We start from the raw sequence: 14223 nt of genomic DNA, 5'->3' as shown, positions 1-14223 counted from the left end.
TGTTATCCACGCTGATAGCGCCACAGAATTAAAACGGGAATACAATACTTTCCTATTTCAAATGTTAAGGGGGTTGGCGAAGTGTTTCAGAGACGAAATGCTGGTGAAGGGTCTGGAGGGCATGACCTATGAGGAACGGCTGAGGGAGCTGGGGGTGTTCAGCCTGGAGAAGAGGAGGCTCAGAGGTGACCTTATTGCAGTCTACAACTACCTGAAGGGAGGTTGTAGTGAAGTGGGAGTCGGCCTCTTCTCCCAGGCAACTAGCAATAGGACAAGAGGACACAGCCTCAAGCTTCGCCAGGGGAGGTTCAGATTGGACATTAGGAAGCATTTCTTCTCAGCAAGGGTCATTAGCCATTGGAAGGTGCTGCCCAGGGAGGTGGTGGGGTCACCATCTCTGGAGGTGTTTAAGAAAAGACTGGACACCCTGTCTAGTTGACATGGTGGTGTCAGGACAATGGTTGGACTCAATGATCCCAGAGGTCTCTTCCAACCTGATTGATTCTGTGATTCTGTGAAATAGCCATTGATATTTTAAGCTAACTGGACATTTACTTTATAAATACTTTTTAAGGTACTCATTTCTATAAGAGACAGTCAAATCACAGTTAAACCTCTTTCACACCACAGATAAAATATTTCAATGGTAGAAGAAAACAGATGAAAATTTAAAAAACCGTTTACAGTTCATAAGCCTTGAAAACAACCATTTGCTTTATGTGTGTGAATTGTACACTGAAGACATCTTCCCATTTCCCCTGCCAGGAAAGCCTGACAGTGGCTGCTCTAACATCCGTTCCAGTCCACCCTATTTTTAGTTCAATAAGGTCATAAAAAAGCCAAGACTCATAAGCCACAGTATCCTCAGATGAATATTCTGCTCCTTCTTATTTTGCTGCTTGGCCAAGTAACAAGCGATAAGATGAGAGGAAACAGCCTCAAGTTGTGCCAGGGGAGGTTTAGGTTGGAGATCAGGAACAATTTCTTCACAGAAAGGGTTGCCAAGCACTGGAACAGGCTGCCCAGGGCAGTGGTGGAGTCCTCATCCCTGGAGGGATTTAAAAGCCGTGTAGATGTGGTGCTGAGGGACATGGGTTAGTGGTGGCCTTGGCAGTGCTGGGTTAATGGTTGGACTTGATGATCTTAAAGGTCCTTTCCAACCAAAACAATCCTGTGATTCTACAATTCTGTTTTACTACAGTAAGCAAGTGAAAAGCGAAGCACAATGCCGTTCCGTAGGGGAACTGGCTTCTTGGCAATCACTCAAGATGTAGCACCAAAAAAAAGGAATGTTAAGTCGCCTTGATTTTACAGTATATACCTATACAAAACATCCCTCTCACTCTTTTCATTCATTACCGTACATCTGTGAAATGCCTAAAACAGAATTTAAATGCAGTCCCAGGTGTTTACACACTTTATGATCTGGAAGTTCAAACTTCTGTACTCTTACGGATGAGGATTTACCCTTAATCCCCCCTCTGCTGATATCAGCAAGCACTTCAAAAGCGTGTTAGGTGTGAAAAGGTATGGCCATAAACTGCTGCACACCGACTGATTATGGCAAGGTCTGTATTGGGATGGAGTACGAGAGGAAGCACCATGTATGCTCTTTGTACACGTAAGACTCACAGCGGTTATGATTCTGGTCCAACTAAACCAAAGCTCATTTTAAATGCCTGAAACCCTGGTCTGGATTGATAAACCAATACAATAGACCACGAGTTAACAAAAAATACACACAGTAAACATAGCTGTGCCTTTATTCACAAGTGATTTTAAAGTGACTTCATAGAGTATGTCTCACATAAAGGTGAAGAGTGAAGGAAATGGGCTGCTGTACACTTGCTACATAAATTCTGTAGATGTATTTAAAGCCATTTCAACAGGGGTACTCTAACCCACATCAAGGAGCCTTTTTGATTGCTTTTTTCCCTGAGCCATGCCATTAGTGACCATTCAAAGTCCACGTATTATTCCTTATTTGAATGCTTCAATGGACTCTTTACGTGGGCAACCATATCAGAGCCCTTTAAGACACATTGTCTCTACCCCACAGTTACTTGTTTTCATACTATGACTTTTCACTGGTGATTTTTCAAAACGTGCTCTCAGCCCATTGCACCTGTCCTTCCAGGCACTGCAGACCTGATGCAGGTCAATGCGAACGGGGCCGCTTTCTTCAAGTCAACAAAGTCCATTTTCTTGGATTAATCTGTTGAAGGAAAGCACCGTCTCCATATTGATCTGCTGTGCTTGTTACGTTACCCTAATGCGCTATTTGCACTTTTGGGAAAACGCTAAATGAGATTACTGCCTAACATTAGATGGCCATAAACCACGTGCTGCAGGATCTCCCGTTCAGGAAAGCAGGTTGCAATGTCCATTATGGTAACCCCAAGGAAGGGTTTGCGATTGATTTCCATTTGGTGATGGACGACAGGACTCTCAGATGGATGGTCAGAAACAGCCAACAGCAAGGAAACTCCTCAAAAGGGAAATGAAATATCTCCCTAAAAGAGAACTTCTCTAATGTTCCTATAATTAGGGGTTATTTAACGGAAACATTTAAGGGTCTCTGTGGTTTGACTGAAGAAAAAGCTTGTAAGAAAAGGTAGTAAAGGTAAAGGTTTTAGTGCAAAACCAGTAATTATGTGGAATCTGTAGTTAAAAAGTGGAGGTTTTAAATACCTGAATGGATAAAGCAATCTGGTCTGGTCCCAGAGCTGACCCTGCTTCAAGCAGGAGGTCCCTTCCCTGAACTACCCCATGTCCTCAGAGAGATCTGTATTCTGGGACACGTGGCAGGGAAAGTGTCACATTATTAATTTTTTTTAATCACTTGGCAATTTCACAACTAAACTGATGGCAAAATACACAACGTAGTAGTGAACCAGGACTGCCAGGGAACCCTGACAGATCTTCTCCGTTCGGTGCAACTCAATAACTACTTTATGGAATCAACACACATGAAATCTAAAATGCCTTTCTTAGCAAAAGTCAATAAGAACAGCAGTCTGATCTGCACCGTGCGCCACATGGCACGCTAGAAACGCCGTGTTTTTATTAAGTTTACAATTACCTGATCTGCTTTCACTTTCCCAGCTGCTCCTCAAGCACCTCACACGCTAGCAGAATATTTCTATGTGCTGGAATAAACCTCCGAGGGAGCCGCGCACCCACCTTTTCCATCAAGCTGATGCACTGCAATCTCATAAAGGTAATAGGATGAAGACACAAAAGAAAATGAGAGACGTTTTTAAAAGAAATATTCTATGCTAAAGCATGAAGAGAAAATTTAATGAAGGTAACTTTGTACTCATCTAGCCTCTCTCAAAGAGCATAGCTTATTGTACTCCTGGGGGCACCGAGAAAGGAGCCCCTTCATGGCATTCAAACAAAATGTCTACTAAAGAGGAAATTTGAAATCACCACGGTAAGCTTTACAAGTTTTGTGATAAAACTGACATTCTGACTGAAGGAATCTGAATCGCTGATGAGTTTCCAGCTGTGCAGGTATCTGGCATAATCCCACCAGATCAGGACTTCAGGCAATTGTCATAAAATATGGGGAAAAAAAAATAGCAACAAAAAAACAGCATGCAATAAAAAAAAATAGTGCCATTAGATGGCCAGAAGTATCCAGGGCTTAATTTTATTCCTCATTAAAATGCTGACATCTATTAAAAGCATCTGGTTTTATTTATGTAACCCTTGGCATCTAAGGCTACCTCTGTATTACTAAATAAAACAGACCAGAGATGATCCTCTGGGTCCAAGGCCAAGCAGCACAATACAGCACAACCTGCTTCTCTTAAGCGTAAAACCTTGCCTTTCCCTCCAACGAGCAGCTCAGCACATCCACAAGAAAAGGAAACTGAGGTGATCTGCACTCTCGTGACAGGCAGCCGCTAAGTATAGCAACAGCCTAATTGTTTTCGAGTGCTTTATGAGCAACCGAGGGGGTTTTTAGAGAGATTTGTGGGAAGGTAATCAATTAAACTTGTCTATGTCTAGGCAGAAATTCCTTCTGAGAAATGGCGAAACTTGGTGCTTGTTTGAAAAGTGGATGAGTGAGGGATAGAAGGTGGTGTCATGAGTGGTTCAGAGAGAAAGGAAATAGGGAATTGGCAACAGCAGGGAAGCAAAAATGGGACATACAGGGTTTCAAAAGCTAAGACGTGTGACTTGCACGGGATAACGTTGATGGGGGAGCCAGTGGCAACATGAAAGGAGATGTGAATCCGTGGTAGGAAACTATCTGCAGCCCTGCCTTCGACAGACATTGTCAGGGCAAGATTTCACTTCTGATGGCCAGGAGGGGGAAAAAAAAAAACAAATAAATGTTACAGCAACTGGTAGCCTGAGTAATGATGGCTTTAGCTGAGCAGATGGACGGGAAAGGCCATGTTTGAGATATATTGCATGAAGAGGCAGCAAGAGCAAAACGTAAGCCTAGCTGAGAATACCTCAAGCTTCGCCAGGGGAGGTTCAGGTTAGACATTAGGAAGAATTTCTTCTCAGCAAGGGTTATTAGACATCGGAATGGGCTGCCCAGGGAGGTGGTGGAGTCACCATCTCTGCAGGTGTTTAAGAAAAGCCTGGACATGGCACTTAGTGCCATGGTCTAGTTGACATGGTGGTGTCAGGGCAATGGTTGGACTCGATGATCCCAGAGGTCTCTTCCAACCTGGTTGATTCTGTGATTCTGTGTGACCTAGAGAGAAGGTCAGCTCAAAGATGAAGTGTAAGCGACAAGTCTGCAACAGCAGCAAGACAGTGGTATTTTTCCATCATGACACAAAAAGGTGGTGGTGAGGGGGTTATTCTTTTTAAGATTACTTCATCCTAAAAGAGCCACTTCCAACAGCATCTCTGCTGAGTGAATTTGCAGGACTTGTTTATAGTATAGAAAATAGTTGCAAAAGAGATAACGGGAAAAAAGACAAAAGGGCATATGCTAATGAAGGTCCTTACTGCTGCACCATTATTTTTAGTTTTTAAATTAATTTACTCTTTATATTAAATTATTTTCAAAAACTATCTTCACACATTAAGTAGGTGATGACTCGAAAGTGCGTTACGAAACATATAAAGCACAAACCAAATGGTTAAGTTCTTCTACAAATCATTTGGAAGGAATACCACGGATCTGATTTCTGAATATCTACAACTGACGTTATGAAGCAGTCCATAATCAAACTGTGCCCACACAGAGCCCTCAAAATTACCGTGTGGGAAGCGCTGCCAGCAAAAGGTCAAGTACTGTAGAGTTGATTCTTGCTTTTATTTACACTTGACTACATAGCGTGAGTTTTCCAAAAGGTGTAAAAGAATGAATTTGCTTAACAAATCTATGATGAAATGGTGGAAGAGAACCACAGTCTTTACTGCTCTGAGAATGCTAAATGTGTGTAGTAATACTAAATCAACGACTTATGCAGAAGTCAGAATACAACCTACTCCACCTGCTGATATATGTATCTTTTGTCCTACTAGTGATCAAGTCCAGTGTTAATATTGCCCATGTTATTTTTAGATTCTTCCACCTAAAATCCCAGCACTGACAAAACCACAGGCAAATGTTTGTCATGCTCTCATTTAATCTCTCACTCAGCCTTCTTAAAAGCAAATAAAAATCTATTTCAAACATTCTGACCTTTGAAATTTAGGGATGGAGATGAGGAGGGAAGACACATTCCAGCATATTCACACAGACACACTGCTTCAAGACAGACATTTAATTATGTCTGGAGAGTACTAAGTCAAGTTCAATATGTTGACAAAAACCTGGTTTAACAACGAAGACTGGCAGATAGTACTACTGACCTTTGTAGATGCTTTTTTTTTTCACCCAGTGAATGTTTCCCACCTGGTAAAACACCTGCTATGTTGGTAGGATACCGGTTCAGCTTTTAGCATAAGCAAAGTTGAAACCATTCCTTGCATTGCAGCAACTTATTTATTGCACATAGGGAGGAAAGAGCATCTCTAAGATTAACAGAGAGAATTTACGATCTCAAATCTGGCAAAGCAAATAAATACGAGCAGAACTTCAAGGAGTAATTCCACATTTGCATGTGCAAAGTTATGCACATTCTTAAACCCCTTGTTGGGCTGGGACTTACAACAGGAAGAAATTAGGATCAGGATCAGAAAAGATTTCCTGGTTGTGAATCCTAATTAGATTGACGAACTAGTTGCCAAGCTAAGCCTTCAGACTCTTAGGACATTATATTAGGACTAGATCTCTTCAGCCTATAGAAAGACAATTGCAAGTGAACATGAGATGAATCTGTGAAATTATCAATGGCGTACAAAGAGAGGCAGCCAGGGAGGTTTTCTAGCAGCAGATTTATAACGAAAAAATAATACAAGCCTTCTCCAAAAAACACATAATGAAAAGCTAGAGGATACGGGGGTTACCATAAGCACATTTGAGTTCAAAAGATAATTATACAGTAACGTAAGAGAAGTCCATCAAGAGATTATAACAAAAATACAATGTCTGGCTCAGGAAAGCCCCACTCCACTACTTGTTTGAAGGTAAAATGGTATCACTGCACACTTGCTCTATTTTTACAGCGTTCTCTAAATACCCACTCCTAGCTGTTGCCCAACAAGGGAGGGGGACCTCTGATCTGACCTGCTGTGGCGCTTAAAGTCCAAACAGCTTGACAAGCCAGTCATCAAATGAATACCAGACTCCCATCAACCCCAACAGACACAATTAGATGGAACACTTTTATTTAAATTGATATTAATTGACTTTCATTATCCCAAACCACTATTAGCTTATAAAATTCCCCTCCCTGAAAAAAAAAGAACAAAAAACCCCCTAAAATACAAAGTACACCAACATATTATTATACAAATGTACCTTACACACAGCTGGTCCTTGCAGCTGCAAAGGGAACCACATGTCGGAATTACCCAAATTTAGGATGCACATATTTTTTTTGAGCTTAGGGAACAGTTTTTATTGAATACCAGGATACTAAAATAATCGCATCGATGATAATGATACAAATTTTAGACTTCTAACAGGGGCACGCATGCCTTCACAGTGTAGAAAAGATAGCGTAGTAAGTACAGTCTTTAATCAGAATAAACTCTGGAAGGAGCAGTTTTATCTACATGGAATATACTGTATAGAATCATAGAATTGCTTTGGTTGGAAAGGACCTTTAAGATCATTGAGTCCAACCATAAACCCTAACACTACCAAGCCCACCACTATCCCATGTCCCTCAGCACCACATCTACACGGCTTTTAAATCCCTCCAGGGATGGGGACTCCACCACTGCCCTGGGCAGCCTGTTCCAATGCTTGACAACCCTTTCGGTGAAGAAATTGTCCCTGATCTCCAATCTAAACCTCCCCTGGCACAACTTGAGGCCGTTTCCTCTCGCCCTGTCACTTCTTACTTGGGAGAAGAGACCGACCCCACCTCGCTACACCCTCCTTTCAGGCAGTTGTAGACAGCGAGAAGGTCTCCCCTCAGCCTCCTTCTCTACAGACTAAACACCCCCAGGTCCCTCAGCCGCTCCTCATCACACTTGTGCTCCAGACCCTTCACCAGCTTCGTTGCCATTCTCTGGACGCGCTCCAGCACCTCAAGGTCTTTCTTGTAGTGAGGGGCCCAAAACTAAACACAATATGTGAGGTGCAGCCTCATGTAATGCACCTATATGCTGTACATACTATAAAAAAAATTTTTGGTCTTGGACTGATCAAAACCAGTTGCTAACTTTGTCAAGTTAAGAGATGAAGAAGGATCATCCCAAACATACGTCAGTCTGTCCAACCACTTGGCAGAACAAAACCCAAACTAATCCCACCACAAGAGTCCAATCTGCTCAGTCTGAATTGAGCAAACCCCTCCACTTTCACGCCTACGTGATCAGCACAGCAACGCCTGCATTTCAAGCCTCAAATGCTTGAAATTGCATTCAGATGCAAATTCAGATCACAAACTATTTTTAGAGTTTGCATGTGGCATCAGTTGAGCTCTGTCTCAGTACTCCACCCAAAAAATTATTTAATGAAGACTGGGGAAGATTCCACTCGCTCAGCTGTTTATAAGTCAAAGATCACCATGGCCAACAACACCAGATGGTGCCATTTCTTACTATTAGGACTTTTGGGAGGCTTTTTGGCACTATGGAGATTTCACAGAATACCAGACTGTTTGGGGTTGGAAGGGACCTCTGGAGATCATCCAGTCCAACCCCCTGCCAAAGAAGGGTCACCCAGAGCAGGTTGCACAGGATCATGTCCAGGGGGGTTTTCAGCATCTCCAGAGAAGGAGACTCCACAATCTCCCTGGGCAGCCTGTTCCAGTGCTCTGGCACCCTCAAAGGAAAGAAGTTTTTCCTCATAGGTTTAGGCTGTGGAAAGCAGCCAGGGAATTACTGCTCTCTTCAGATCTAGCTAGAGGTCATGATAAGGTAGATCTAGTCTTTGGGAAATTTACTTGGTGCTTTGGCTGACATTTCTCATAGAAGTGGCTGATGCCAGTGGTTTGCACCATTGCTGTTCCAGGACTACTTGGGTATATGAACCAGCATTACATACCATGTAAAACCACAACAGAATATTTCTAATTTTAAAAGGAAAAAATTAATTTTGCAACAGTTTGAAATCTGCTTCTATATGAAGGTTGCAAAAATATATAATTTTATCCAATTCCATTTATATTTTACCCATTTTAATTTTATTCCTGTCCCTATATTAAATTTTCCACAGTAATGTTACATCTCTGTGTGTGTAAAGTGAACACACACACATATAAAAGAATTCAGACAGACCTAAACATAGACCAAAACCCCAAAATGAGCAGCATAAACCAGATACACGATAGAGTATCATGTTGTAGATTTACTACTGCCGCTTATTTCCCAGGAGCTATACAACTCACTTCAGGCTCTGTAAACTCATGAGTAACATGATCATCCCAAAATGGTGGTAATAAAATCTTCACAGCACCTAACACTACTACACTAAAAAAACAGCTTTCCCTTTATATAGGTGCTATATAACGTGTTCTAGTAAGGAGACACGTTTCTCATCTATAGCAAAGGTCAACTACTGCACTCAAGGCGAAGCACACCAAGACACTAACTTGTGGCACATTATTATCCAAATATTACTCTCTGGAGCAATATATGTTTAACTATTTTCTTCAGTCGTAAGAGGCCCAAAAGCCTGTTACTGACCACAAAAATAAGAGATATTATGAGTAGAAGTGGTGTACAGAAAAAGCAATCAACAGTTAAACACTTCAAGCATCACTGCTCCCATGGGTGATGATTATTTGAGGGAACTGAAGGTTGCAATCTTAAGAGATAGCAGAATAAATGTCAATTTTTCATTTGGGCATGAAGTTCTTCAACAAAAAAGGCTTGGATTCACTCTGATAAGCTACAAAGGCCACGTGCACTTCCCCAGGTCTTGCACTGGGCTGTGGCGAGCCACCCTTTTCATAAAATATAGTCATCTGGGCTGCAACAACAATGTGTTAGCAAACACACACAAAGAGCAGTAATCACCCTGAGAACATGCTGATAATAAGTGGGTGCTGGACCTTGCTATAATATATCTTAGTTTTAATGCGCTTGTACAAGGTGTTATAGAAATATTAAAACATACTGCCCTCAACATCGCTTTTAGCATCCTAGTAGGTAAAATGCACCTCTCGCCATGAACAAATCATGAACTGAACTTAGAGAGATGAGTTGTAAAGCACAACATTCATGTTTTTTCATTATTTTCATTCTTTTTTTCATTATTTTTTCAGTATTTTTCACTTCATTATATCTCACTGCCTACTGGTGGGTGTTTCCCTAAGACATGATGGTACCTGGAGAGCAGTACACCACCAGAAGGTAGAGGGTATTGCAGGGAAACATCATTGCCAGCACACAAAGAGTAAGGTCGCTCCTTACACATTTGCTGTGTGCTGGCAGTATTAATTAGACATTGGATTATTTAATGGAACTTCAGTCTGATCCAAGGAAGTGATTCTGATGCGTTTAGACATTGGAAGGGGCTGCCCAGGGAGGTGGTGGAGTCACCATCTCTGGAGGTGTTTAAGAAAAGACTCGACATGGCACTTAGTGCCCTGGTCTAGTTGACATGGTGGTGTCAGGGCAATGGTTGGACTTGATGATCCCAGAGGTCTCTTCCAACCTGGTTGATTCTGTGATTCTGTGACTCTGTCTGTTTTATAACCTCATCACATATGACTTTTAAGTTGCTGGGGGTTTTTTTTGCCAAGGTCTTCAGATAGTGTGGTAGCGGAATGATTTTTAGTTAAAGTATCTCAAGTTTGACAAACTTTAGATCAACCACTAAAATTTTTCCCAGTTAGGTCATGCCCCTCGATTTCAACTGGTTCTCACTAAAGTTTTACTGCTAATTGCTGCTAACTGAAGAATTCAACTTGCTCCTGCTGTGGCACATCTCGTTACAAAGGATGGTACTAGGCTAAGAGAAAGAAAATAATTCTTCTTGCCATCTGAAGATGAAAACTGGTGATCTTTGTCATCATGCCAGGGTTTTTGGCTTTGTTTTAAGGGGTCTAAATATAACACAGTATGAAATAACCCTTACAGGAAAACAGTAACAATTTAGGGCAAAATACCTCAGTGATGGAAATTGTAACAGAAACAGCAATTTTTTCTAAAGACCTTTTCTCCTCCTAGTATCACTTCTACAAGGAGCTAACATCTAAATGACCTCTTCCATTTCATGGCACAAACAAAAAAGGTCTCCTTTGGGGGTACTGCCTATCTAAACCCAGCAGGATTTTATCATGTTCATCCCACTTTGTGGGAAAGGTGAGTCCACTTGAAAGCTAACGCGGTAGCGAGTGCAAGCACCCTACCAAAGGTACAGAGAGCTGAGAGAGACAATAATGAACATAATTATAGTTAGTTATTGTTTGGTCTACTTACGGCCCTATTTTATAATGCTACTGCCAGCAGAGCTATTTTATGAGATGCCTTTTTCATGCAGCAACCTTTTCATAAATCAAAGCAAAAGCAATACCAGGCAGATTCTCCTGCAGCCTGTTTGACAATAAAAGTTAACACTGAACCCTGGCTGTTATCAATCTTCATAAATGTGTCCATGATATAGCAAGCCTATTCCATATTACACCGAGTCTGTTACTAATGCATGCAGAGGAGCAACCCAGTGGCTTAATGGATCTCCTAAATGGCTTGAAACTGGGACCCACGTTAAGTGGCAAGGAAAGTTTTAAAGAAATAACTGCTTTTCTCAGTTCTTTCAGTATACAATAAAATGATTACACTTTACAGTGTGTCTAGCTCAAGAAATTTATATTGTACTACAATAGGAATTTTCACACACAAAATAGAGACCTCAGGAAAATGCATATCATGTTCCAGAAACTGTGGTAAGAAGTACAAAATATCAGTTTCTCAGTAGTTCCTTTTAGCAGAGATCTATGTGATCGAGGATGTTTTATATTCATAGAATCACAGAATGGTTTGGGTTGGAAGGGACCTTTAAAGGCCATCTAGTCCAACTCCCTGCAGTAAGCAGGGACACCTTCAACTACATCAGGTTACTCAGAGCCCCGTCCAACCTGACCTTGAATGTTTCCAGGGATGGGGCATCTACCACCTCTCTGGGCAACTTGTGCCAGTGTTTCACCACCCTCATCATAAAAATTTCTTCCTTATATTTAGTCTGAACCTACCCACTTTTCATTTAAAACCATTACTCCTTGTCCTGTTCCAAGAGGCCCTACTAAAACATCTGTCCCCAAGCACTGAACTGAAAATCTGACAGAATTAACAATCTTACTTCACCAGTACACACATCCTGTTAAGGAGAAGAAGGGGTAATGCTTGACCTGTATTAATTTGGATATTATCTGAAAATAATTAGTTTACAATGCATAACCACAACAAGAGGCTGATGGTGGAGTTTGACATTCATACATCTGTATAGCAAGGATACAAAAAGCAAAAACTTTATCTGCCTAAACCTGAGGATTCCCAGGTACTGAGGAACTTGAAGACAACCTCTGCCCCATGCAGCATGATGCTATGCAACCAGAGAGGAGTAACAAGTCTCTCTCAAAACAAAGAGAACTTGGGATAAAGCCGTTACATAGATTAGCTTTATCCATAATCAATTCTCTTGAAAAACCATCAAAACCTCTTTTGTAGACTGTCCAGAAGAATATCACAGAATCACAGAATGGTTTGGGTTGGAAGGGACCTTAAAAATCATCTAGTTCCAACTCCCCTGCCACAGGCAGGGACACCTTCCACCAGACCAGGTTGCTCCAAGCCCCATCCAACCTGGCCTTGAACACTGCCAGGGAGGGGGCAGCCACAGCTTCTCTGGGCAACCTGGGCCAGGGTCTCACCACCCTCACAGCAAAGAATTTCTTCCTAAGATCTCATCTCAATCTCCCCTCTTTCAGTTTAAAACCGTTCCCCCTCATTCTGTCACTTCTTGCCCCTGTAAAAAGTCCCTCTCCAGCTTTCCTGTAGCCCCTTCAGGTACTGGAAGGTGCTAGAAGGTCTCCCTGGAGCCTTCTCTTCTGCAGGCTGAACAGCCCCAACTCTCTCAGCCTGTCTCCAGAGCAGAGGGGCTCCAGCCCTCTGAGCATCTTCGTGGCCTCCTCTGGACTCACTCCAATATCTGCAATTTGTCTACCTAAAGGAGCCAAAATATTTCGTAGAGAAGAGCTGGTGAACTGGATTCATCTGATAATGAATTTATCTATACAGAACTTGTTTTTAAATTCTACATTGACTGCATTGACTGCATCTTTTTATTGAGAGGGTTATAACAATTTTTTGGCCAAAGTACTGTGTCTAGTCAAGGCAAACGGAGAAGAATATATGTGATGGAGGAAAAGGGACTGCATTTCATCAGCCCGTGCAAGAGCAAGATTTCACTAACAGTAAAGCGGTGTAGACAGAGCGGTAGTCTATTACACACGGATCTATAAAGCCTGTCTCGCAAAACCTTTCGATCCTGATCTTCTCGTGCTTCCAGTAATGCATACGGCACAGTGCAACATTTGCTACAGAATATTATCCGTCTTAACCCACCCTTGACAGGGGAGTCCATCTTTATAAAGTTTATAGCCACAGACACGGCACTCGAGTGGTCTCCTTAAAGATACACTTATTAGTTTTATCTATTTTGTTCACTTCCTTTCCCCAGGCTTAATTGTGGGATTTAGATGTTTCAAGACTATATTTGTATTTTACACTGCAGGCAGATGAATGGAAAGATCGTGGTGTTCCCCAGGGGTCAGTACAGGGCCCAGTCCTGTTTAACTTATTCATCAGTGACCTGGATGAAGGAACAGAGTGTACACTCTGCAAATTTGCTGATGACACAAAACTGGGAGGGGTGGCCGATACCCCAGCAGGCTGTGCTGTCATTCAGCAAGACATGGACAGGCTGGAGAGTTGGGCAGAGAGGAACCTCATGAAGTTCAACAAAGGCAAGTGTAGGGTCCTGCACCTCGGGAGGAATAACCCCATGCACCGGTACAGGCTGGGGGCTGATCTACTGGAGAGCAGCTCTGCAGAGAAGGACCTGGGGGTTCTGGTGGACAACAAGTTCCCCATGAGCCAGCAGTGTGCCCTTGTGGCCAGGAAGGCTGATGGTATCCTGGGGTGCATGAGGAAGAGTGTGGCCAACAGGTCAAGGGAGGTTCTCCTGCCCCTCTACACTGCCCTGGTGAGGCCACATCTGGAGTAACTGTGTGCAGTTCTGGGCCCCCAAGTTCAAGAAAGATAAGGAACTACTGGAGAGAGTCCAGTGAAGGGCTACAAAGATGATCAAAGGACTGGAGCATCTCTCTTATGAGGAGAGGCTGAGGGAGCTGGGTCTGTTCAGCCTAGAGAAGAGAAGACTGAGATTGATCTTATCAATGCTTACAAATACCTTAGGGGTGGGTGTCAAGAGGAGGGGGCCAGACTCTTCTCAGTGGTGCCCAGTGACAGGACAAGGGGCAACGGGCACAAGCTGAAACATGGGAAGTTCCATCTGAATATGAGGAGGAACTTCTTTACTGTGAGGGTGCCAGAGCCCTGGCACAGGCTGCTCAGGGAGGGTGGGGAGTCTCCTTCTCTGGAGATATTCAAACCCTGCCTGGACGCGACCCTGTGCAAGGTGCTCTGGGTGACCCTGCTTTGGCAGGGGGTTGGACTGGATGATCT

At 42.6% G+C, this 14223-nt stretch overlaps 1 protein-coding gene across 2 annotated transcripts in view; it reads right to left on the bottom strand.

The window, feature by feature from the left end:
* Positions 1-14223, bottom strand: part of CHCHD3 (coiled-coil-helix-coiled-coil-helix domain containing 3) — a 191531-nt gene that overhangs the window by 6865 nt on the left and 170443 nt on the right. The window lies entirely within an intron of this gene.

The sequence above is a fragment of the Nyctibius grandis genome, chromosome 5 (genome assembly GCF_013368605.1).
Source record: "Nyctibius grandis isolate bNycGra1 chromosome 5, bNycGra1.pri, whole genome shotgun sequence".
NCBI lineage: Eukaryota > Metazoa > Chordata > Aves > Nyctibiiformes > Nyctibiidae > Nyctibius > Nyctibius grandis.
Note: the sequence above shows the minus strand (reverse complement) of the source record. Positions and strands in the feature narration are given on the sequence as shown.